Here is a 25,581-nt window from a genome sequence, read left to right as displayed (position 1 = left end):
CATACAAGACAGTAGAAATCAATAAGAAGCCTAAAAAATATAGAGCAGAAACTAGGACTCCGGATATTATTCGAAAACAATGAGTTTATCACAACAGACCTACGAGTAATAAACTACAGAAAAAAACGGAATAAACAACAGAAATATAAATTCACTGAAACAATTTAAATACCTAGGGAAAATTATAGAACTTGAATCCAGAAGCTGCTTTCAAGAAAGGACTAAAATAAAAGGATAAAGCCTCAAGAACTGACATGGTCTACATATAATACAAGCCATCTATCAATTAAAATAAAATTAAAGCACTATAAGTCAGTGTTTCAGCCAGAGGTAACATACGGAAGTGAAACTGTTTTTAAAGTCACTCGGAGAAATAGAATTGGGAAAAACTTAAAAGTGGAGAGAAGAACAGCTAGCACTCGTATATATTAAAAAGAAGGAGAATTGGCGACAATGTCAAACGTAGTAGTATACAAGAAGCTTGAGCCTGTTGCAGTACTATACGTAAGAAGAGAATTCCTTTCGTTGGCGACAGCGTGAGGACACCAGAAACCAGATAGTAAGAAGAATTACAGAGAAATTCTGGAATGTGAAACAAATAGGACAGATCAAGGAAATTGGAGAGATATGGAAGAACTAGAAGTAAGCCTGTATGACCTGTAAAACGAAACAGAAAATCTCAAAAAACTGAAAAACAAGAAAATAAGGCTTAAACCAAATACGCAGAACCGATATACAGAGAAAAGGGTGCTTACATATGAGGAAAGACAGAATAGAACAGAAGGGATGGAAAGATTTTGGGCAATTTGGAAGGCAGGAAACATGCACTTATCGAAGATGAGCAGCAAATGACAGACGAAAGTAGTACAATGAGGCCATAATAGTGTATTTACTCATACATCAAAAGATTAGATATGATTTATCAGTAACAAATGTGCATTTACATTTTTCCAAGACAAAGTAAGATATTTTGTATGCTGTCGGTGCATTTATATAGAGATTTAATTAATTTTGATTTCGTGCATCGGCTGGGACACATAAATTGCTTCACAATGATTTTCAAATAATTCGCAGAAATGTTAAGTTCAACATGTAACACTTGTATCGATTAGAAGTAGGTTTATATTATGTAACTGTGTATCTGCAATTATGGAGTGTGTATTCAGTGTTAATGTCATTGATTTTGTGACAGGGAATTTAGAGTTTTGTAATGTATATATGAAAAAAAAAGATTTGTTGAAATCCCAAAATTGGGATCAAATGAAGGGTAGCCTACTAACCAAAGCTGAACAAATAACACCTATAACCAAAATCAAAAAACACGCATGGTGGACAGAGGAATGTGAAAAACTTATTGAGCAAAGAAAGAAAGCATGGCAACAGATGCAATCTCAGAAAAATGAATATAATAGGCAAAATTTCCTGAGTGTAAGAAAACTAGTGAGTAAAAACCTCAAAAGAATTAAAAAAGCACAAGAAGATCAACTCCTTTTGCAGATCAACGAAGACTTCAACAAAAACAAGACTAGGAGCTTTTACAGAACTTTTAAACAAAAAATAACCAAGTACAGCCCACCGACACTCCAATTACAAGATAAAAATGGTAATATTGCACACAACAACAGGGATAATTGCAAAATTTTGAGGGAATATTTCAGAAACCTTCTCAACTGTAAAGAACCAATTGAAAAAATGGATTTCAGCAACTCAACTTCAACAAGTCCTAACTCAGAACCACCCACCGTCGAGGAACTACAATCAATCATTTTGAATCTAAAAAACTATAAGGCTTCGGGAGAGAACCAAATTACAGCTGAACTGTGGAAAAATGTCAATAGAAATGCCATAGAATCTCTCCAAAACATATTTGAAGAAATATGGAAAACAGAAAGAATTCCGGATGAATGGAAGATGGCCCTCATTCACCCAATTCATAAGAGGGGATCCAGAACAGACCCCAACAATTACAGAGGGATTTCGCTCCTTGACGTAACATACAAAATACTGTCTAAAGTCCTTTTGAACAGAGCAGAACCCCAGCTAGGTTGTCAACTTGGAGAATACCAGGCAGGCTTCAGAAAGGGAAGTTCCTGCCCAGAACAAATTCTAAACCTCAAAAATCTTATGGCCTACCAAAAATCGAGAGCAAAAGCATATGTCATCACATTCATTGACTTTCAAAAGGCGTACGACTCCATAGACAGGGAATCTCTAATCTCCATATTAAAAGAATTGAACCTAGACAATAAAACTACAAACCTAATTAGAGAAACCATCACCAACACATACTCCAAAATTAAATTTATGGGAGAACTCTCAGACCTATTTGAGATAAAAACTGGAGTACGACAAGGTGATGGACTCTCTCCATTGTTATTTAACTGTGCCCTAGAAAAAATAGTAAGAGAATGGAACAAGAAAATCAATAGTGGAATCCGACTAGGAACAAAAAACAAAGGCATCAAGGTTAATTGCCTAGCATTTGCAGATGATATGGCCCTACTAGCTGAAACATGGGAAGAAGCCAAAGAACAGATCCTCGAATTACAGAAACAAGCAGAGAAAATAGGCCTTAAAATTTCTTTTGAAAAAACCAAAATAATCACAAATATAAAAAAGCCAATGAAATATCTTAAAGTAAGAGACCAAAAGATCGAAATTGTTAAAGAATTCAAATATCTTGGTGAATGGATTAGCTGGAACGCCCTTGAGAAAAAAGCAATAGAATTAAGAAGAAACAAAGTTGAACTAACCTTTCAGCTTACTAAAAATACTTATAATAAAAAGTCCCTCTCATGGAATTCAAAAATAAAACATTACAACACTGTCATTAAACCAGAAGCACTATATGCAGCTGAGACATTATCTATCACTAACCATGGCCCAATTGAAAGGCTAGAGATCAAAGAAAGAAAAATATTGAGAAAAATTTTAGGCCCCAAATTTCATAACGACAAACTAATTCATACCAAAAATGAAACACTCTACAAAACCACAGAAAAACTTTCGGATACAATGAGGAAAAGAAGAATTGAGTTTTATGGGCACATTCTCAGAATGAACCCAAATAGACTTACAAAAAGAATGTTTGACTACTTCAGGAATAAAAAATCCAAACCAAATTGGTTTATCCAAACAGAGAAAGACTTAAGAGAACTACACATCACAGAAAAAATGCTCACAGACAGGACCGCAAAAATGATAAGCAAAGACAGAAAAGAGGGATTCCAGCTCCAAAATAGGAAGAAAAGAACGATTGTCATCTCTGATGAGGAAAGAAAAGCAAGATCAGAAAGAATGAAGCAGTACTGGGAGAAAAGAAAGGCACAGAACACACAGAAGTGATTGATTCAACGTACCCCAAAGTTGGGTGAAACGAAGAAGAAGAAGAAGAATAAATTTTTATAATATGTGTATGTCTATAAGGAAGACGCTAAGGGCACCTGTATTTGTAATATATATAAAAGACGTAGGGAAGTCCCTGTTCAATGGAAGTGGCATGGCGCGATGTAAAAGTTGGTTTTGGCGGTCGAACTGGGCGGCTCCTAGCTGTGAACAGTACACAGTATATGGTCAGCCGTAGCACTTTGACGGTGCCAAGAGAGGCAATTGGAAGCTGCTTTGCAAAGGTTTCTGGCCTTGGATGTGGATCTGGTTATTATTTGGTATTCTCGGTAAAAAAGAATGGCTCTAATATGTTGAAAATCCGACGCCAAGAAGAAATTTTGTAGAGCATTCGAACATCAGGAGTCCTGAGTACAGTTGCCGCCATGTCGCTTGCCACCAAAACTTCGCCACTGCTCTACTACTATGTGTCTGGGCATGGACCAGTTAATTTGTGTGTGTGTGGTTTTAATAATAATCCAAATGCTATAGATCTGTGTTCGGAACCATATCTTCTATCCTGATCATGAACATATGCAAGGTACTCTCCTAAGTGTTCCTAAAACCGACTATCCTGTTTTAAATGAACGATTCTTACAGTCCAGTGTTCCAAAGTGATTTTTTTTGTTTGTCAAATGTAAAAGGAGTAGCAAAAGTTAAAGTTAAAGTTAAAACCACAAAAGTGAAGTTAGATAGGATTTTGCTAAAGTACTCTTGGTTTATTGCAAATTATAGTTTTGCAGGAATACAGTGCCAGATTAAATATTATTGTCTAAAATACCTGCTTTACGGGTGGTAAACAAGACAAATAAGTTAAGCTCATTTTAAAAATAGTGGTGTTTGATTTCTATCATGAATGGTTCCTTTTTCGAAGTTAACTGAGCTCAGTGTTGAATTTTTTGTCTTGCAAAGTAAATTGTGAACTACTCCAAGTGAAGTGAAGGATTAGCTTTGTTTGACTTAGTCTTTTTTTAAAAATAATCATAGGGTTTAACTAGTGACACTATGCTACTTTATGGGTCCCCATCATATTCTCCATATATTAGAAAGGTAATTGGACTCTTACTGCTGCTAAGGAAAACTGATGTATGTAGAGGAGTATAAACAGTGTATTTATGATATTATTTATCTTTAATTGTGTTTCTACATGTCTGTTAAGATAGAAGCCCCTCATGTCCAAATTTAGCTCTGCACTTCAAGCAGTAACATTTCTGTATTAATTTAAGTAATGATCTTGAGTGTAGCTGTTATTAGTAAGAGCTTGGTACAAATCTGCATTCTGTAATTTCTGGTGTGTGCGTTATTGATAACTGCTGCTGCACACAGCGCAGAGTTCCCTGTGTCAGTTTGTATCCTGTGCGCTATTCAAAGGGAAATATCAACGAAAGTAACTTCAATAACCAATGTTCAGTTTTCTTGAACATATATTTCCAAATTAAGGTGCCTAATTGGGCTGGCGACCGTTCTGTTTTTTTTCATTCACATATGGTTTTTACCACTTTCATTAATTCCCAAGGTTGAAGTCCGTTCAGTTTTCATGTTAATTTGACCATATTCAAAATTGTAGTCCGATACCTTTACCCATTAGACACACGCACTGTAAAAAAATTCAAAATCCTCTCAGAGGTATCATTAGCTTGTTTCACGGTACGCTTGTGCATCATACGTGGCAAGTTAGCGTTATACGTGGGTTTTCCCATGACAGGATTAAAGGTTCGGTTGTTAGGGAAGAGTGACATATACGCTTGTGTTATTAGCAGTACTCTCTCACATGAGGCTTTATGGGATTAGTTCATAAAAGCTACCACGGAAAACCGAATAAATCTCTCCGAATAAGAGTTGGTTCTGACTTCCGATACATGTTACTGATGCCAGAGATAATTTCAAAAAGGGAAACCAAACGTGAAAAATTTAAACAGATAAATAAAACTGATAAAATTAATATTAGAAAAAGTATGGTACGAAAAAATAGAGATAATTTAAAGCAATTTTATGTAGTAATCGAAAGTGACAGTTATGTTACATCAGAACCAACGCTTTTGACTTGAAAACTGAACAAAGGGCCTTCCTTCTGAAGCAGTCCATACGGTATAGCTTGAATTACAGCAGTCGAACTTTGATTTACGAAAAGCGCTCAGAATTTAGTAGAATCGCATGAAAAGCTACGAGTGTGGAGCCTTTGGTGGAGCAGTGACTGCTTGCCAGGAAAGTAAAATACAGATTCTGTTTTTCATTCTACCTCTGGCTCATTCCTTCACGGCGGTGAAACTCATTGGCTAATTTTTAGTCTTCCATGTTTGTTTTCGTTTCATAGTTAACAGAAGTTGGTTTCAGCACAGTTTGCTTCCGACTACGACTTCTAGTGTGTATTGCGCTCTTTGAAGTGCGTTGTAAATAAATTACTCTTATTCTGATTGCAATCTTCTCTCATCCGTGTAGTTAATGATTCCAAATTTGTTTTTGTTTCGTATAAACTGGAGCTGCTATAGCTGCATGGTGTTCTGCAGATATCTATGAATTTGTTCTTGCTGTATACACTCCTGGAAATGGAAAAAAGAACACATTGACACCGGTGTGTCAGACCCACCATACTTGCTCCGGACACTGCGAGAGGGCTGTACAAGCAATGATCACACGCACGGCACAGCGGACACACCAGGAACCGCGGTGTTGGCCGTCGAATGGCGCTAGCTGCGCAGCATTTGTGCACCGCCGCCGTCAGTATCAGCCAGTTTGCCGTGGCATACGGAGCTCCATCGCAGTCTTTAACACTGGTAGCATGCCGCGACAGCGTGGACGTGAACCGTATGTGCAGTTGACGGACTTTGAGCGAGGGCGTATAGTGGGCATGCGGGAGGCCGGGTGGACGTACCACCGAATTGCTCAACACGTGGGGCGTGAGGTCTCCACAGTACATCGATGTTGTCGCCAGTGGTCGGCGGAAGGTGCACGTGCCCGTCGACCTGGGACCGGACCGCAGCGACGCACGGATGCACGCCAAGACCGTAGGATCCTACGCAGTGCCGTAGGGGACCGCACCGCCACTTCCCAGCAAATTAGGGACACTGTTGCTCCTGGGGTATCGGCGAGGACCATTCGCAACCGTCTCCATGAAGCTGGGCTACGGTCCCGCACACCGTTAGGCCGTCTTCCACTCACGCCCCAACATCGTGCAGCCCGCCTCCAGTGGTGTCGCGACAGGCGTGAATGGAGGGACGAATGGAGACGTGTCGTCTTCAGCGATGAGAGTCGCTTCTGCCTTGGTGCCAATGATGGTCGTATGCGTGTTTGGCGCCGTGCAGGTGAGCGCCACAATCAGGACTGCATACGACCGAGGCACACAGGGCCAACACCCGGCATCATGGTGTGGGGAGCGATCTCCTACACTGGCCGTACACCACTGGTGATCGTCGAGGGGACACTGAATAGTGCACGGTACATCCAAACCGTCATCGAACCCATCGTTCTACCATTCCTAGACCGGCAAGTGAACTTGCTGTTCCAACAGGACAATGCACGTCCGCATGTATCCCGTGCCACCCAACGTGCTCTAGAAGGTGTAAGTCAACTACCCTGGCCAGCAAGATCTCCGGATCTGTCCCCCATTGAGCATGTTTGGGACTGGATGAAGCGTCGTCTCACGCGGTCTGCACGTCCAGCACGAACGCTGGTCCAACTGAGGCGCCAGGTGGAAATGGCATGGCAAGCCGTTCCACAGGACTACATCCAGCATCTCTACGATCGTCTCCATGGGAGAATAGCAGCCTGCATTGCTGCGAAAGGTGGATATACACTGTACTAGTGCCGACATTGTGCATGCTCTGTTGCCTGTGTGTATGTGCCTGTGGTTCTGTCAGTGTGATCATGTGATGTATCTGACCCCAGGAATGTGTCAATAAAGTTTCCCCTTCCTGGGACAATGAATTCACGGTGTTCTTATTTCAATTTCCAGGAGTGTATGTGAATGTAAACTGTTCGATTTAAATGTCTTATAAGTTTATCGCTCGTATTCCACGTTATTTTTGTTTGTTTCTGTTTTCCGTACTTTCTTTCGCTTAATGAAGAACTCCATGTTAGCAAGTTTTGATATTATTGGTATGCACGTTTGTTATATCTCGTCACGTAGTAAGTGTGTAATTTTGCTTTGAATGGCGTTGCTTCTTGCCACAGAGTGTCATGCGTTTCACATTGTCTTGCATAGTGAGGATATAGATGTAGCTGAATATGTTTTGTCTTCTTGGTGAGTACAGTATTCTTCCTTGCAAATGCTAAAAATCCGACAGTAGTTACGCAAATGTTTTCACACGTTATTAACTGTTAACAAAAACAGTATATTTTGGCAGAAGTCAATGAAAATTTCGGTGGCTTCCATTAAATGTGAGACTGCGAGGAACGGATGGTAACAAAAATAACGTAGAATAAGAGCAATATACTTACTCTTCATTTAAGTCGAGCCGCTCACTCACGTATTCGTAAGCAGTAAGGAGAGTCCACAGAATACCACGTGACGAAACCAGTTTCTACTTCATATCAGTACTACGGATGAGTTCAAAAATTTAAGCAGAATACGACCATCATATTTACGTTGCAATTCAAAGAGTGCAGTATGCATAAGAAGGTCGTAATCAGGATCGTAATTTCCACTTGATAGCGGGTACATGGATGAGATTACAAAATGGGTTTCACAAGTAAATACCATACCCACCCATACAGTATAAATGAAAAATACTGTCATCTAGTTCTCGTAATCTGAAATATAATACGCATTTCTGCCACATATTTCACACACAACAATATCGGAATTGTGAGTCCACCTTGGTGCAAAAGACCTTTTATTTGTTTACTTATTTATTCCTCTAAATAGATTCGGCGACAGATATCACCATCATTCGTGGGTTCTTTAAATCTAAAACGTGCAGAAAACAGCATAGTTATACAAACACAGTAACACATTAATACATTTTTACTGTTCGTCTTTTGAAATATAGTTTTCTCTGGATACTTTCATACTACCTTATTTATTGTATTTTATGGCATGTTTTGAAGAATTATTGTCTCCGTTTGCGGCATGTTTTCTGTACTTCTTCTGTTGCCAATTTTTTCCCAGCGTACACCATGTCATCTGCAGCTGTGTGAGCGGCTGTTAGTTGCAGATGACATGATGTACCCTGAGAAAAAACGGCAACAGAAAAGTACAGAAAATATGCCGCAAACGGCGACAATAATTCTTCAAAACATGCCATAACATACAATAAATCAGTAGTATGAAAGTAGACATAGAAAACTATATTTCAAAATGAACAGTGAAAATTTACTAATCTGTTACTGTGTTTGTATAACTATGCTATTTTCTGCGTGTTTTAGATTTAAAGTGCCATTAATGATGGTGATATTTGTCCCCGAAACTGGTTTGGGGAATAAATAAGTAAACAAATAACAAGGTGTTTTGCACCAAGATGGACTCACAATTCGGATGTTGTTGTTTTTCTATGCAAACACGGACCAAATAGAAGAGTTCCAAGATAAAGTTATCATATTTCATGTATTCAAAGTTAACTGCCACGACACTTGGAACGCTCTTGTCGTACTCTCTTTCCGTGTCGTAGCACGGGCCTTGCACGTCTGAAATTTTGGTGCTGCGTCCGTTCCTCATAGCTTACTGCTTGAGCCAGACTGTTTTCCATCACAATGTGCTCAGTTTGGACGCCTCTGTTAACGGCCAGTTTTAGCTCGAACCTCTGTCGAAGTATCTAGCAGCTGAAAATATGTGGCCAAGGGCATTATTGTTAATTAAACGTGTACGACGTTCAGATGTGTTCCCATTTCGTTGCGGTACGCGTGTGTGTCGATCTCGTTTCTGCATAATGGTCGGCATGTGACGTTATTTGCGATATCGTGACGACGTCTATCACCTTGAATAATTCCGCAGTCGATTACAGGTGGACGTAGCACCTGAGCCCCCGTATTCATTAGCCCTCTGAAAGGCAGACACCGCGCGTTTCGTCTTTGTTCCCCGGTACGGAGGCCGACGACAGAAATAGCCTTTTACGACAATGAAGGGACCTTTTATGTCACGAAATCACGCAATTAAAACGGCGTCCACGTCGTTACCGGAGTGAAATATTTCACATTAGCGTTAAGCACGTCGTCAGAATTCGGCCGGCCTCCATCAGGCGGGCATTAGCCGTGATGGCGTGATTACAACGCTTTGCGCATTGTCGGCGCGCCCTTTGACAAACAACGGGCGAGCCTGCCAGCCGAGTCTCGCCCGCTCCCTCTGTCGTGGCGCGGCGTGAAAGAAATTAGCACTGCGCCCTCTCTCTCTTGAATACTGATGCCAGCGGCCGTCGCCGTCCGCGGCGAACACTTTACTTTACCGGTCGATTAATAAAATCGGCCCATCACAGCTTTTTTGCTTCCGACTAATGCCCGTCATTAGAGGTAATAAGTGGATCCGCGGGGACCTCAGTCTCAACCTTCACGTAAATTGCGCTCTTAAATGGACCCGTTAACGGCGTCTGGGTTTTGGCGCCAAGAATCAGATGGGGTGGCGATCTGGTGTCAGGGTGGGGAGGAGGGGGGGGGGGGGGGGGGAAGGAGACAGTGAAAAGTGAACAGCGTGGTGGGCAGCTGCCGGTTTTCTGTTGGCAGCAATGAGAACCAGTTCCAAGAATTGCTTTTTCCACCAAATACTCTGCGCCAGCTACATTTTTATTTGTATTCTTCTTGAAAGAGAAGCTGCAAGAAGTTAAACGTCTTCTGTCTTCAAGTCTTAAACTAGTGGTTCCATAGCAGTCCGCAACAATTTACTCAGGAGGGGAAAAGACAGTAAAATTGTCATTTTTTATATGTTTCATTTCTTTTAGACCATGTCAACGAAGTATAAAATCTGACAGCATACACGCAAATTACATTGTGTCTCAAAGGTTTAATACTTGTCAACTGAATATACTTTTTGAGAAGTAGATTATGTAATTTGACACCTGCAGTTAAGGATATGCCATCAGTACACGCAATGTAGATCTTTCTATTCTATTAATATAAATATGGATGTTATTTCTTTGATTCTGAAACAACATCATGTAATTAACTACATCGTACGCAACGAATAATGAAATGAAGTTAGAAGCTATTCAATAAATATATTTTTATTCATGTACCAATAACGTTTGTTTGGCAGTAATCATTAAATATCGTCCATAAAAATGGGACCCTATTCTGTCCAACCAAAAGTAACCGTAAAGTAGGCCACTGTTTAATACTCTTGAAATTACAAAACGGAAAATAAACTTAAAAAAACGGTTCTTCAACATTGATGCAATTCATAAAACTGCTTGCGTACAGAACTTTATGTCTGATCATATTAATGGATTTATTACATTAGTTTCATGTGGGGGCAACTCATTCAAAATTTTACCAATGTGCTACAATTTGGTGGCCCGCAGTCTTTTGACTTACAAGGGTAGTAACCACAACCAAATGGAATATATTAATTTTATGTATATAAATTGAACTATTTAAACATATTTAAATTTAATAATTAAATGTTTAAAATTGTGAGGAATGAATTCAATGAAAAAACGTGTTGGTAACTGAAACGTGGGACCTAGGGAAAGCAGGAAAAGGTGTGATTGGGGCCTAATCAGTTACCATTGCTTGCACAGTAAACACATAGACTTGATTTAAGGAAATATTTTTTTAAAAACAATCATTTTACAAAAAAATTTGACTGTAACACAAGCTACACTGACGGCTGAAGGCCTTATTAAGAAAAAAACTTAAATTATTTGTCTGCTCAAAATGGTTCAAATGGCTCTGAGCACTATGGGACTCAACTGCTGAGGTCATTAGTCCCCTAGAACTTAGAACTAGTTAAACCTAACTAACCTAAGGACAGCACAAACATCCATGCCCGAGGCAGGATTCGAACCTGCGACCGTAGCGGTCATGCGGTTCCAGACTGCAGCGCCTTTAACCGCATGGCCACTTCGGCCGGCTGTCTGCTCAAGGCCATAAGCAATACTTCAGAACAATTAACGGCTGAAGGCATGAATTACAAATGAGGAAGACAATTACACGCTGAAAATGCCAAAACAATTTTTAAATCAATCATTTAAAAAAAATTGACTGTAACACAATCTATACTGACAGCTGAAGGCCTTATCAAGAAAGAATTCAAATTATTTGTCAGCTGAAGGCCACGAGCAACACTTCAGAAAAATTAACGGCTGAAGGCCTGAATTACAAATGAGGAAGACAATTACACATTTAAAATAACAAATTATTTTGTTTAAACAATCATTAAAAAATTGACTGGAACACAAGCTACACTGACGGCCGAAAGCCTTATTAAGAAGAGTTCAAATTATTTGTCAGCTGAAGGCCACAAGCAATAGGAATAATGTAAACAAAATATTGTTTTTAAACAATTCACACTATCAGACCAAATAAAGAAGGGAGTGATCCACAGACAGTGCTCCAAGGATCGACCTGAGAAAAGTCCCTACAGCTGCATAAGTCGTGAGGCAGGCAGCCAAGAGTTATGCTCACCTAACAGGATGGCAACTCATTCTAGGTACAGTTTAAACGCCGATCAATGCACTAACCAAATCCACCTAACGTGTGATAACCAGTACAACAACGGAATAAATCAAGCGAGGACGAAGTGACAGATAGCACTGTGTCATCAGAATCCGGTGTTTAAAACATCGAAAGGCAGAGGGAACCACTACAACCAAGGTAGACAAAAGAAACCACAATCCACACCGCAATCAAGGAGGCTGTCGAACTACACCTCATGCCAGACAGCATCAGCAAGACGAGGAAAAGTATACTGCCACAAAAAAATACACTAACCTCCAGGGCAGGTAACTGGGGCGTTAGCGGCCACTAGGCAGTAAAGTACCACTGGTTGTGCTTCACCAATAATAACACAACATTCAAAAACTACACTCCTGGAAATTGAAATAAGAACACCGTGAATTCATTGTCCCAGGAAGGGGAAACTTTATTGACACATTCCTGGGGTCAGATACATCACATGATCACACTGACAGAACCACAGGCACATACACACAGGCAACAGAGCATGCACAATGTCGGCACTAGTACGGTGTATATCCACTTTTCGCAGCAATGCAGGCTGCTATTCTCCCATGGAGACGATCGTAGAGATGCTGGATGTAGCCCTGTGGAACGGCTTGCCATGCCATTTCCACCTGGCGCCTCAGTTGGACCAGCGTTCGTGCTGGACGTGCAGACCGCGTGAGACGACGCTTCATCCAGTCCCAAACATGCTCAATGGGGGACAGATCTGGAGATCTTGCTGGCCAGGGTAGTTGACTTACACCTTCTAGAGCACGTTGGGTGGCACGGGATACATGCGGACGTGCATTGTCCTGTTGGAACAGCAAGTTCCCTTGCCGGTCTAGGAATGATAGAACGATGGGTTCGATGACGGTTTGGATGTACCTTGCACTATTCAGTGTCCCCTCGACGATCACCAGTGGTGTACGGCCAGTGTAGGAGATCGCTCCCCACACCATGATGCCGGGTGTTGGCCCTGTGTGCCTCGGTCGTATGCAGTCCTGATTGTGGCGCTCACCTGCACGGCGCCAAACACGCATACGACCATCATTGGCACCAAGGCAGAAGCGACTCTCATCGCTGAAGACGACACGTCTCCATTCGTCCCTCCATTCACGCCTGTCGCGACACCACTGGAGGCGGGCTGCACGATGTTGGGGCGTGAGCGGAAGACGGCCTAACGGTGTGCGGGACCGTAGCCCAGCTTCATGGAGACGGTTGCGAATGGTCCTCGCCGATACCCCAGGAGCAACAGTGTCCCTAATTTGCTGGGAAGTGGCGGTGCGGTCCCCTACGGCACTGCGTAGGATCCTACGGTCTTGGCGTGCATCCGTGCGTCGCTGCGGTCCGGTCCCAGGTCGACGGGCACGTGCACCTTCCGCCGACCACTGGCGACAACATCGATGTACTGTGGAGACCTCACGCCCCACGTGTTGAGCAATTCGGCGGTACGTCCACCCGGCCTCCCGCATGCCCACTATACGCCCTCGCTCAAAGTCCGTCCACTGCACATACGGTTCACGTCCACGCTGTCGCGGCATGCTACCAGTGTTAAAGACTGCGATGGAGCTCCGTATGCCACGGCAAACTGGCTGACACTGACGGCGGCGGTGCACAAATGCTGCGCAGCTAGCGCCATTCGACGGCCAACACCGCGGTTCCTGGTGTGTCCGCTGTGCCGTGCGTGTGATCATTGCTTGTACAGCCCTCTCGCAGTGTCCGGAGCAAGTATGGTGGCTCTGACACACCGGTGTCAATGTGTTCTTTTTTCCATTTCCAGGAGTGTAGTAACAGGCAGTGGAAGACGGGACCCTGCGAGCAGTAACGCACGAACAAATGGCGTGATCACAAAATAGTGGAGGTTTCACTACTGGATTAACGTTCACTCAACTCAACGTGCTGGGTTCAGTGGACAACGGGGTTGTGGCCCTCGCAACTACAGCCGCTCGATCCGGCAATGCCTGCGCGCCGTCAGCGGTCCTTCCATTTCTTCGCACTGCTGGACCTCTCTGCTGCTCCGACCCAACCGAACTGCCGACACCCCGACCCGGAAAACACTTCACGTCCTTCCAAAGATAGTAGAGGTACTAGATATCGATAAACGCTGCTGCTGCCACTCATGGACAGACAGCACTAGCAAACTTAGTGCCGCCAGTAAACAGAAGAAGAAAAATAGACGCCACTATCCCTATTACACGATGCCAACCTACCAACGGCACCAACACGAGCCAAACACGGCTCAGTAACAGTTGGAATGGACCCAGGACAAGGATATATCAGTCAGTGAAGCTAACCACTCGCCCACACTGTTGTTAGTGCTGCTAGTGTGTGCTTCCACAATACGTTACACGAAATTTCAAAGAAAACTATTGACCTGGTGCTGTAAGCAATGTAGCACCCGTAGTGACGGAAGGTATGCTTTTACATCAGTGCAAGCGCTCTCGAAAATAGACAGCTGCTTACCTTCTCTGAGTTGATTCTAGTGCAGCTGATAACCATTTCAGCACTCAACAATTACCTGGGAGAGAGCGCTACATAACATACTTTTATTTGAGAGAAGAGAAATCGCTTTAGTGCGATTTCGGCTCTTATTAGAAGAAAAATGGTGTTATTTCCGTGTGATTTCCGGCTCGAATTCGAAGAGAAATGGAATAATTTTAGTGTGATATTTACATTATCGTAACCCATGGTCAGCATTCGGAGCTCCCAAACGAGTCTCCAGTTAGCCGATAGAACCTACTCTTAACCGTCTAGGACGTTACCAAGGTGGTCCTCATCTCACCAAGTTAGACATGTCATTGGGCACCCATGCAACTGCATGTTGTGCTGTGTTCCAGCCGATATTCTAGAGTTGTATAAGGTCTCAACTCGTGTAGAAGATTTCTTTTCGACATTCAATTCCTACAGTTTTTTCCATCTGTCTTAGAGTAATCAGTAAGGGTGGAGTGGAAGTTCATTGTGCCAGTTAGGAACAGATGCCGGTCAGGGTACTGCAAACATTTTTACTTTACGTTGGAAACTGGCGCTGGAATCGGTGCCCCAGGGTGTTGGAACGATCACTTTTTTAAACATTGCACGAGAAAGTAAAAGAGAAAAGATTGGGGACTCTATTTTAGAAATGTTCTCCAAAGGTTCAAATCTACTTTGACCAGTGGATGGTGTCGAAACCATCTCTGTGTCAAGATCTACTTCATCGTGAATAGTCAGATAAACAAGAAATCGATGTTATATAGAAATTATTAAAGCCGTGACAGCAAGCAACGCTAAGTCTGCAGTTTAGTTTCTAGAAATGCTAAATAACTCTGTGATGAATGACAAGTAGGAACAGTTCCGAACCTTCTTGGTACTATAACACTTACATTTGTTGCACAGTAAAATAGTACTGGAGTGATGAATAAAATTTTTAAGGTGTTTGGAACGACATCCAGGGGTAGCAGACATGCCAGGTAGGCAATTTTCGTGTAAGGAGTATAAACATTCAGGGGCACTGGAACACTATCAAGCAAGGAGCACATTACTACGTACTGTGCGAGAGAGACCATAAGGAACACCTGATCCAGCACCATGACGCCATAGCAAAGGAGGCACAATGTTATTCTGTTAATGGGGAATGTGGACTATGCAAGGAGCCTTTCAGGTGCTAACCTTGCACAAAAGAACACTCTGCAGCTCTGAAACAGAACATTAGTCAAGCAGCTAATGCTGAAAGGCTAGAAAAACTAGAGCACATTCGGCCACACTTATGAGCAAACCATGTCATTAACCACTATGTAAGAGTCCCCTTCCTTCCATTCAGTGCTCAGAGATTGCTCATTCCATTTGCAGCACCGATACACATGAAAGGCCATTTCCGTTACTTGCAGGATGACCTGTTGAACTATAATGAACTGTTGCCAGCCGCTGGCAATGTCGAATCCTACAACTCCACAGTTACCAGGCGTTGGGGAGTAACTTCAACTCCGCGAGCTGCCATTCCCACCAGTCGCGACGGTGACTGACTGAAGATGAGGGCTTGACAGATCATCCAAGGACGAAGAACCAATCTGTCCTACTGCAGACTGGTAGACATAGGAGCAGGGAGGCTGGTTACGCCGCTCTTTGGCAGTGCATTTATTGTCTTATTGGCTGTACCCTGGGTCCACCATTTGGGCTGTCCTCTGTGTCGCCGTTAGGGTTTCTGCCTTCTCGCCGTTACGACAGTCGTCATAAGGGATAGGCAGATTTCAGGGGGCGAGCCTAAGTGCAACTTTGCCCAACAAGAGTACTGAGGGTTTGGCAGACGTACGCAGTCACACTAGGCTGTGGGGCACTTTGGCAACTGCTCCACCCTGCATGGGGCCACGGAACTGACCGCAGGCAACACCAGGGGCTACGACCGCAGACTGCACGACGGGTGCTGAGGCACTACTCCTGCTACCAGGGCGAGCCGAGGAGGAGAACGAATAACTGTAAAACTCCCAGCAATAAATGGATGTTAATTTAATGCTCTCTCACTAACGCCTTTAGCGTGACCAGATGCTCACCACTGCCTCTCCGCTCGACCGTCCTGCTCCCTCGTATGGCGTACCAAATCCACCAACAATATTTAGCACGTAACTACAAGGAGTGTTCAGTAAGTAAGACAACACTTTTTTTCTCGGCCAGTTTCGGTTGAAAAAAATACTGAATTTGTGGTGGGTCATCGTGGAATATTCTCGCTTCTGCCCTTGTACGAGGGCAGTTCAATAAGTAATGCAACACATTTTTTTTCTCAGCCAATTTTGGTTGAAAAAACCGGAAATTTCTTGTGGAATATTTTCAAACATTCCCGCTTCGTCTCGTATAGTTTCATTGACTTCCGACAGGTGGCAGCGCTGTACGGAGCTGTTAAAATGGCGTCTGTAACGGATGTGCATTGCAAACAACGGGCAGTGATCGAGTTTCTTTTGGCGGAAAACCAGGGCATCTCAGATATTCATAGGCGCTTGCAGAATGTCTACGGTGATCTGGCAGTGGACAAAAGCACGGTGAGTCGTTGGGCAAAGCGTGTGTCATCATCGCCGCAAGGTCAAGCAAGACTGTCTGATCTCCCGCGTGCGGGCCGGCCGTGCACAGCTGTGACTCCTGCAATGGCGGAGCGTGCGAACACACTCGTTCGAGATGATCGACGGATCACCACCAAACAACTCAGTGCTCAACTTGACATCTCTGTTGGTAGTGCTGTCACAATTGTTCACCAGTTGGGATATTCAAAGGTTTGTTCCCGCTGGGTCGCTCGTTGTCTAACCGAACACCATAAAGAGCAAAGGAGAACCATCTGTGCAGAATTGCTTGCTCGTCATGTGGCTGAGGGTGACAATTTCTTGTCAAAGATTGTTACAGGCGATGAAACATGGGTTCATCACTTCGAACCTGAAACAAAACGGCAATCAATGGAGTGGCGCCACACCCACTCCCCTACCAAGAAAAAGTTTAAAGCCATACCCTCAGCCGGTAAAGTCATGGTTACAGTCTTCTGGGACGCTGAAGGGGTTATTCTGTTCGATGTCCTTCCCCATGGTCAAACGATCAACTCTGAAGTGTATTGTGCTACTCTTCAGAAGCCTTAGAAACGACTTCAGTGTGTTCGTAGGCACAAAAATCAGAACGAACTTCTCCATCTTCATGACAACGCAAGACCTCACACAAGTCTTCGCACCCGAGAGGAGCTCACAAAACTTCAGTGGACTGTTCTTCCTCATGCACCCTACAGCCCCGATCTCGCACCGTCGGATTTCCATATGTTTGGCCCAATGAAGGACGCAATCCGTGGGAGGCACTACGCGGATGATGAAGAAGTTATTGATGCAGTACGACGTTGGCTCCGACATCGACCAGTGGAATGGTACCGTGCAGGCATACAGGCCCTCATTTCAAGGTGGCGTAAGGCCGTAGCATTGAATGGAGATTACGTTGAAAAATAGTGTTGTGTAGCTAAAAGATTGGGGAATAACCTGGTGTATTTCAATGCTGAATAAAACAACCCCTGTTTCAGGAAAAAAAATGTGTTGCATTACTTATTGAACTGCCCTCGTAGTTCCATGAACATCCGGTACGTGGCAGCGCTATACGTACCCTTCAAAATGGCGTCTGTTACAAAGGTACATTCCAAGCAGAGAGTTGTCATTCAGTTTCTTTTCGCAGGAAACCAGAACATCACAGATATTCATAGGCGCTTCCAGAATGTCTGCGGAAACCCGGCAATGGACAAAAGCACTGTGAGTCGTTGGGCGAGGTGTCTCTCATAATCGCACGAAGGTCGCGCAAACCGCTCCGACCTCCCGCATGCTGACAGGCCACAAATAGCGGCGACTCTTGCAATGTTGGAACGTGCGGAAACTTCATTCGACGTTATCGGCGGATCATCATCAAACACCTAGCCACTCAATTGGACGTCTCTGTTGGCAGTGCTGACACGCTCGTCGACTAGTCTGGGTACTCACTCATGTCTGCAGTTGGGTTCCTCGTCGCCTAACAGTAGACCGTAAAGAGGAACGAAGGGTCATACGTGAGGAACTGCTTGCTCGCTAGGAGGCTGATGTGACAAGTTTTTGTCGAACATCGTCACGGGCGATAAAACATGTGTATCACTTCGAACGGGAAACAAAACGGCTGTCCATGGAGTCGCGCCACGCCAGCTCTCCTACGAAGAAAAAGTTCAAAGCCGCACCCTCAGTCGATAAGGTCTTCTGAGACTCTGAAGTGGTTATTCTGTTTGATGTCGTCCCTCATCGTGTAACGATCAACTCTTAAGTGTACTGCGGTACCCCAGGAAATGCTTAGTCCATAAAACCGAACTGATCTTTAAAACACCTTAAAACCTCACCTGAAATTTCTGCTACTTCTTCGTCATCATCGTTGTCCTCTTCACGTATATGACGGTCTTCTGCCGCACTTCTCAAAAGATTTAACAATAATGTCTGTATCTTCACTTTTATCTACTGGTACACTTGTTTTTATTGTATGTCGTTTTAAAGCTCCCTTACGCGTGCATTCATGTTGGGTTTCATCCATCAGTCCATTTGTTCCATTCCTCTCTCATATACACTTTAAATGGTTTATTTATCGAGACGTCAAGAGGTTGCATTTGTGAAATAAACACTCGCGGAATAACAGCAAGCTCTGTATTTCCCTGTCTCGGTTTCTCTTTCACAGAATTTTCAAATGACTGCTAAACTGATCTAGCACATGAAGAGAACTCTTCTTCAATAAAGCACCTTTCCTTCTCTTCCACACTCTGTTAAGCCATAATTTCACACCAGCCTCTTGCATCCGTCCCTTGTCGTGTACATGAACAACACCTGGCGGTGCTTCAAAAGGTTTTGGCATTGTTTTGCGCTTGAAAATAATCATTGGATTAAACTTAGTACCGTCTCCACAACATGAATGGACAACAGTGTATTTATTCATGTCTAATTGTTTTTATAGTTACGGTTTTACCACATTTCATGGCAACAGTTCTGTTACTCGGCACATCAAATGTCAGAGCAGTTTCGTTCATATTCGCTATTTGAATTCAATGGAGCACTGAACACGGTTCACACGCTTGCCAATCCAACACCCTGTCTACTTTTTTGCACAATTTTTGCCCTAAACCCTACATAAAAAACAAACAACGACTTCAGGCGTTCGCGCCTATCTAATCTTACTCCCAGTACGACTAACCTAGCGCTATGAAGGGCAAGAAAGGATAAAGGAAAGAAAACCGCAGGGGAGCCAAGAAAATTAAACATACTTAATTTTTTGCGTTTTTTATTTTATTTATATTTTTCTTGTTTTTATATTTTATATGTGAGAGCCTCGAGGAGTGCGTCCTGTGTCGGCCAACACGTCCGAGCGTGCCTTCCCGTTGAGTGGGCGTAGATTCCGCTATCAGTTCTGTTCAATTCGGGTAGGTTCAGATCAGCTTTCAGCTCCTCATGGCTTAGACGTTCCAGCTGCGAGGCGGGTCATTAAAGGTGCTCCCTAAGAAACTGAAGAAGTACTGCTGATAGTGTGGGTTGCGTGTTAGGACGCAGTGTTATTCGTTGAGATAATTCCAATATCCCAGCACTGACTTATGGCCAGAATTAAAAAGATAACGGATCGTATGACCACAGATTCAGTTCACAGAATGTGTTTTGGTGGTGGGGTAAAAGGTCCCCTCCGGGAATAAAAGTGTGTGGATGTCGATCTGAGTGGGTGTTCGGCATTTGGTGTGTAAGAAAACGCCAAAATACGCCGCGCAAGTCTCTAGACATCGGACGCTGAACCACAGTGGAACTGGTGGTCGTCTGTGTCGTCCATTCCACAGCGGGTGCATTGGGGCGAGTCGGCTAGATGGATGCGATGCAGTCAATTTCGGTTAACTTGTTTGCCATTCACTGTGATATACCACGCTGATTGGACGTCAGATTCGAGAAAGCGGGCTTGGGCCACTTTCCATATGTGCCGCCACATGTACTTGCATACCTAATTTTTATAAGGTTGGATAAGCGGCACGGTAGTAACACTTGGTAAACTATTTTCGTCTGAAACAAACGTGAAAATGGTAAAGACTGGTATACATAACTCAAGACCAGGAAAAATAGCCGGGTATGATAAAAGGGGAATGGGGTGGTCGATACCAAAATTTGGGTGGGCAAAGAGACCACACAGAGTCTTGGAATACGAGTTCATTGAGACTCTGTAGACAACGATGCCAGAGTTTAGCTGGGAGATGATGTACAGAACCGTGACTGGTTGGCACATGCATTAGTCCCACCCCACCACTGTCCTGTGGGAGTGCAAGGGAGTCATACTGCACTTTGGATAACATACATGAGCCGACGAAGGAGCCCAATGCCATCAACAGTCGTCGGGCCGGGAGAGTTGGGACCGGTAGTACCTGAGCTGTATGTGGTATACGGGAGGAATGATAGATGTTCACATATTGGGCGCGTTGGATAATGTCGAGGCTCGTAGCCGGTGATCTGCAGAGCTAGCTCTGATGGTCTGTAGCAAACACCTACCGTTAATAGCCGCTGAGCGAAGGAGATCGGCTGTAAATTCAGCACCAAGACATCGAACCATGGCGGCAACGCTTTCTGGTAGGTCCTCACCAGTGAGCAACGCCTTGGATTTGGACACGTTGCGGGAGCTGCTCGATGATTCGCCGTAAGTCGCCACCCATGTCAGGGCTGCTCGAGCTTCATCCTCACTGTGCAGACAAAAGACGAGGTTGTATACATAGGCCTTTCAACAGAAACGGTGCCCATGCAACGTCTCACCTTACAATCGTTGGCGCAGTCCCTAGAGCAGGGGTTTTAAAGCGAAAAAGCATATGAAATCGTGGAAAGGTGGCAGCGTTGCCGGGCGGATCGTGTTATGACCAGGGGCCGCGTGAGGCGGCCGTCGTACATTATTCTGAAGGTCACACCGTTCGAAAGGCGCAAAATTATTGGGATAAAATTTCCAGGAAAACCCATGTGATGAAGAACTGCCCGCAGATTGGAGTGGTCTACACAGTCGAAGGACTGGCTAAAATCCACGATAGCATGGCACCAGAGAGACATTGGTGACAAGCAAATGCTATCATGGCTCGGTAACAGAAAAGGGCCATGCAGATGTTGTTGTCGCCTTTTAGGGAAGTCTTGTTGCTGGAGGTGACATAACGTGTGATCTTCTTGAGATGCCAACAGCCATGTAAATATTTTTATATTGCTGTTGAGCACCGTGACTTGTCAATTATCACGGATGCTCGATATCCCATGCAGTTTGTGAATGGGCATAATGATGCGCTCAAGAAAGGTGTTAGGGACCACTGTCACTTGCGACATCAGCTCTTGTACAATGGTCGTCCATGTGGAAGCCATATAGAGTTAAAACTTTTTTAAAATTTGATGTGGATTCCATCAGGCGCTGAGGATCTGTTGCCAGATCATGCCTTGATGGCATCGACTACTTCATCTGTGGTCACGTCTCCTTAGAGTTCATGAACTACCTCCAACGGGAGAGTGCTCGTAGTAACTCATGCGACATCCGTGATCAGTTCCACAGATTGCGGTATAGCTGCATACAATTCAGCGAAATAATTGTGGAGAGCACGGCCGATGGTTTGTTGGGTCTCGTGTCGGTGGCCTTCCACATCAATGAGGACGTGGATCAGAGCCGTGCATGGTCATTGTCTTTCCTGAAGGAGGGCGTACATTGACGGATGTTCTTGAGGTACAGGATTAGAGGTCCAAGATCGGGCTACAGTGCCTTCCACGTGACGGGCGCATGGTCAAGGAGATCTGCGCCTTTGTTCGGTGAACCACCATCTGCCTGGCTGCCAAAAATACATCGTCACACAGTCACAAAGAATGGAATAATAAAATTGCAAGGTATTAGTACACGATGTCTTGGCTTCCTTACCTTAGCTCATCAATGTCTTATGGATGGTTGGCTTTGCACAGGAGAGCCGGCAAGGTAAGTTCTAGTCATAAGAGTCATGACGATGCCAGCATCGTAGCCACGCATCCTCGACCATAAGGTGACAATCAGGGGAGGTCAGGTGGGAGACGTTGAATTTCCATAGACCACATCTATGCCACTCACGCTGTCGGGCGTGAGTGACGTCGGAGATGTATGCTTCATGGTCTGAAAAGGCCATGGGCGAGACTTCTGCATGGCGGGTGACATCAGCAAGTGGGCAGGTGAGCTAGATGCTGTCTATGCAGCTTGATGAGTGAGCGGTGGAAAATGTGTAACTTGGTTGGGTTCTGTGGAGCTTTGTCCAGGTGTGAATGAGTCGCAGGCGATCAAAAATGGCTCTGAGCACTATGGGACTCAACTGCTGTGGTCATCAGTCCCCTAGAACTTAGAACTACTTAAACCTAACTAACCTAAGGACATCACACACATCCATGCCCGAGGCAGGATTCGAACCTGCGACCGTAGCAGTCGCACGGTTCCAGACTGCGCGCCTAGAACCGCGAGACCACCGCAGCGCAGGCGATCGATGATTATCGAGAGAGCCATATAAGGTGAATGCCATGTGAGTTGGTCAGTGGGCCTTTGTGTCGAGTTGAAGCCCCACCAAGCACCAATTCGCCTTGTGGGCTTGTGAACAGCGGCGTGACCACCTTGGTGAAGAATAGATGTCAATCATGGTGGCGGCTAAAGCAAGAGGGTGTGTAGATGTTAATGATACACACGCCAAACAGGGTGAGGGTCATACCTCGTGCAGTGGGGAGCTATGCGACATCCTCCGCAGGGAGCCCGTTGTGTAGGAGGATGGCGATGCCATTACCAATGTTGGAGACGTGAGAAACATAGGCGGTGTACTCGGTGGGCATTTGGAAGTCAGCAATGAACACCTCCTGTAGGAATGCAATATCAACATCCGCAGAGTATACGGTGTCCCGGAACATGGCCAGTCTGTGAGGGACTCAGATTGTGGCAAGATTCACTGTGGTGACACCACATTACTGGGTATGGTCCCTTGCAGTCGATGCATAATGCGTGGTGAGAGCACGCTGCAGATATAGTCCCGCCGGCTCTGCTACAGTGGTCATAAATACTGGCAGGGTCATGGCTCAGGCGCCTCCAAGGGATGATCTCGTTCGGATGGTCTGGTTCACTTCTTCTTCATCATCGGCCCAGGATTCTGACATCGAAGACATGTGACAGTCGTTTACTGTCGGAACGGGAGAAGCAGGCGCCGTGACAATAGCTGTGGGGGATCTGCCATCCCCATGTATTGGCAATATTGAGTTCGTGTTCTGGACTGAGAGGATTCATCATAGGAGGGGTGTCAAGAGTGGTCATAGAAGGGTGTTCGTCGGCGTTCCTTGCGCTTTCTGGGTGACCGCTGTTTCCTAATGGGTTGTTCCGAATCAGAATGTAGTCACCCATCATCCGGTGATATACCCGTCTGGATAAACGCAGCAGTCTGCACGACATCTAGTTCGACTTTCATGGTTCGAGCAGGGTCGTCTTTCACGGTCCTGAGATTGTATGGTCCCAGTGCGAGCACGGGGGGTGATGCCATGCTGGTCTCGTCGGCGTGCTGTGGTGCGATGGCTGGGGCTGACGAGGCTTCAGGCGTATCCTGAAGCGGCATGGCAGGGTTCTGTGTTACCGTCGCGTAGGTGGAGGCTAGGGATGTGAAAGTCGATGCGGGGGGCACTTTACCCAGCGGTGTCTGTATCAAACATCGGCGTAAACATCGTACAAGACGATGGCTCGCACACCGCCCATCATCACGTACGATGGAACGTGTTTCGTCAGCTCAATTTTTATGTGCCAGACGCCATTTAACAATGGGTAGGTCGTAACTGTTTGCCAGTTCTCCGTGAGGTGACTTAATACGTTTCCTTATGGCTGCAAAACGACAATAACCACTCCTTGAAGTACCTCGAACGAGAGCTCAAACACCCGCAAACTTCGGAGACCGAATCCCACATGGTCCACTGTCACTGCACCTACGTATCCATCAGAGTGTTTAAAATTTAGTCCGACGGCATGTCGTTGGACAACTTCAGCGCATAGCGTCTTCCGTCGACATCTTGATGCACACAACATATCCTGTGATGGAAAAATGCATTCCGATCACGTCGAGGGGGTTCAAACGCAGATCCTCTCGTATGATCTGTTCAGTTTCAAAGGCTCTTGTTTGTGGATGTTCGGCCTGAATTGTTACTTTGATCGTCGCACGGCGGTAAGAGTGGGCCATGAGCTACGGTGGTAGTGAACTCATAAACACAAATACCGTGACGGGGAAGTAAACAATGCCGAGAGCGGGGCGCTGGCTGTCGCGCGGGGCAATTCCACAAGTTACCACGGCTTACTTTTCCAGGCTCATCTCTGTTGCACTTCCGTCACGTAGACAGTTCACTGTTTCTATTTTGCTTTTTCTTTTCACAGTTCAGTATACCTTCTTCCTGTTTTCATGCTTCATCTGTGTTCCGTTTTTGACGAGCTTTCCACTGGGCCCTCTTACCACAAAATCTGACGGGAGTGGAGGGGGGGGGGGGGCGATGAGGAGTTTCCGTTGTGAGTAGAATGCTGCCGACAAGAATACTGCAATGAATCGTGGGGCATTATTAGGCTCTGTAGCCCTGGCTGCTGCGGGGCCGAAGGATTGGGAAGAGAGGGTCTATTATCTCCTTCTTCACCCGACCAGTCGCTGGCCAACTGCACTTCTATACTGAATACTGGCAACTGCGCTACCAGCTGTCAGAGCACTTCTCTCGCCCTTGGGAGTGCGACACATGACAGTTAGTTAGCTATTCCACTTAATCAACAGATTTCGGCAATGAATCGTTATATTCTGCTGCACAGAGTGGGCACATAGGTATCTAGTCCAGTACAAGGTTGCATGAGAGTGAAGTTACCTTTCAGATCGAAACTGTGGTCTTTCACCCAGCATTTCTTCATATTCTAACAGTTCAGACCAAGCTCAATACTATCACCATCAACCAGCAAAGGTCAGAGTTTCGACTGTTCACTGTAACTCGCTATGCGTTGGTGGCACTGATCAATAATTCTAGTACGTTCAACACGTTATGCCACACGAATATTTCAGAGTACCGTGCCACTGCAAGATGATTTTACTAACAAGGAGAGATTCCCAGCGATGCGACACACTTT

The sequence above is a fragment of the Schistocerca nitens genome, chromosome 1 (genome assembly GCF_023898315.1).
Source record: "Schistocerca nitens isolate TAMUIC-IGC-003100 chromosome 1, iqSchNite1.1, whole genome shotgun sequence".
NCBI lineage: Eukaryota > Metazoa > Arthropoda > Insecta > Orthoptera > Acrididae > Schistocerca > Schistocerca nitens.
This window is presented reverse-complemented; position numbering follows the sequence as displayed.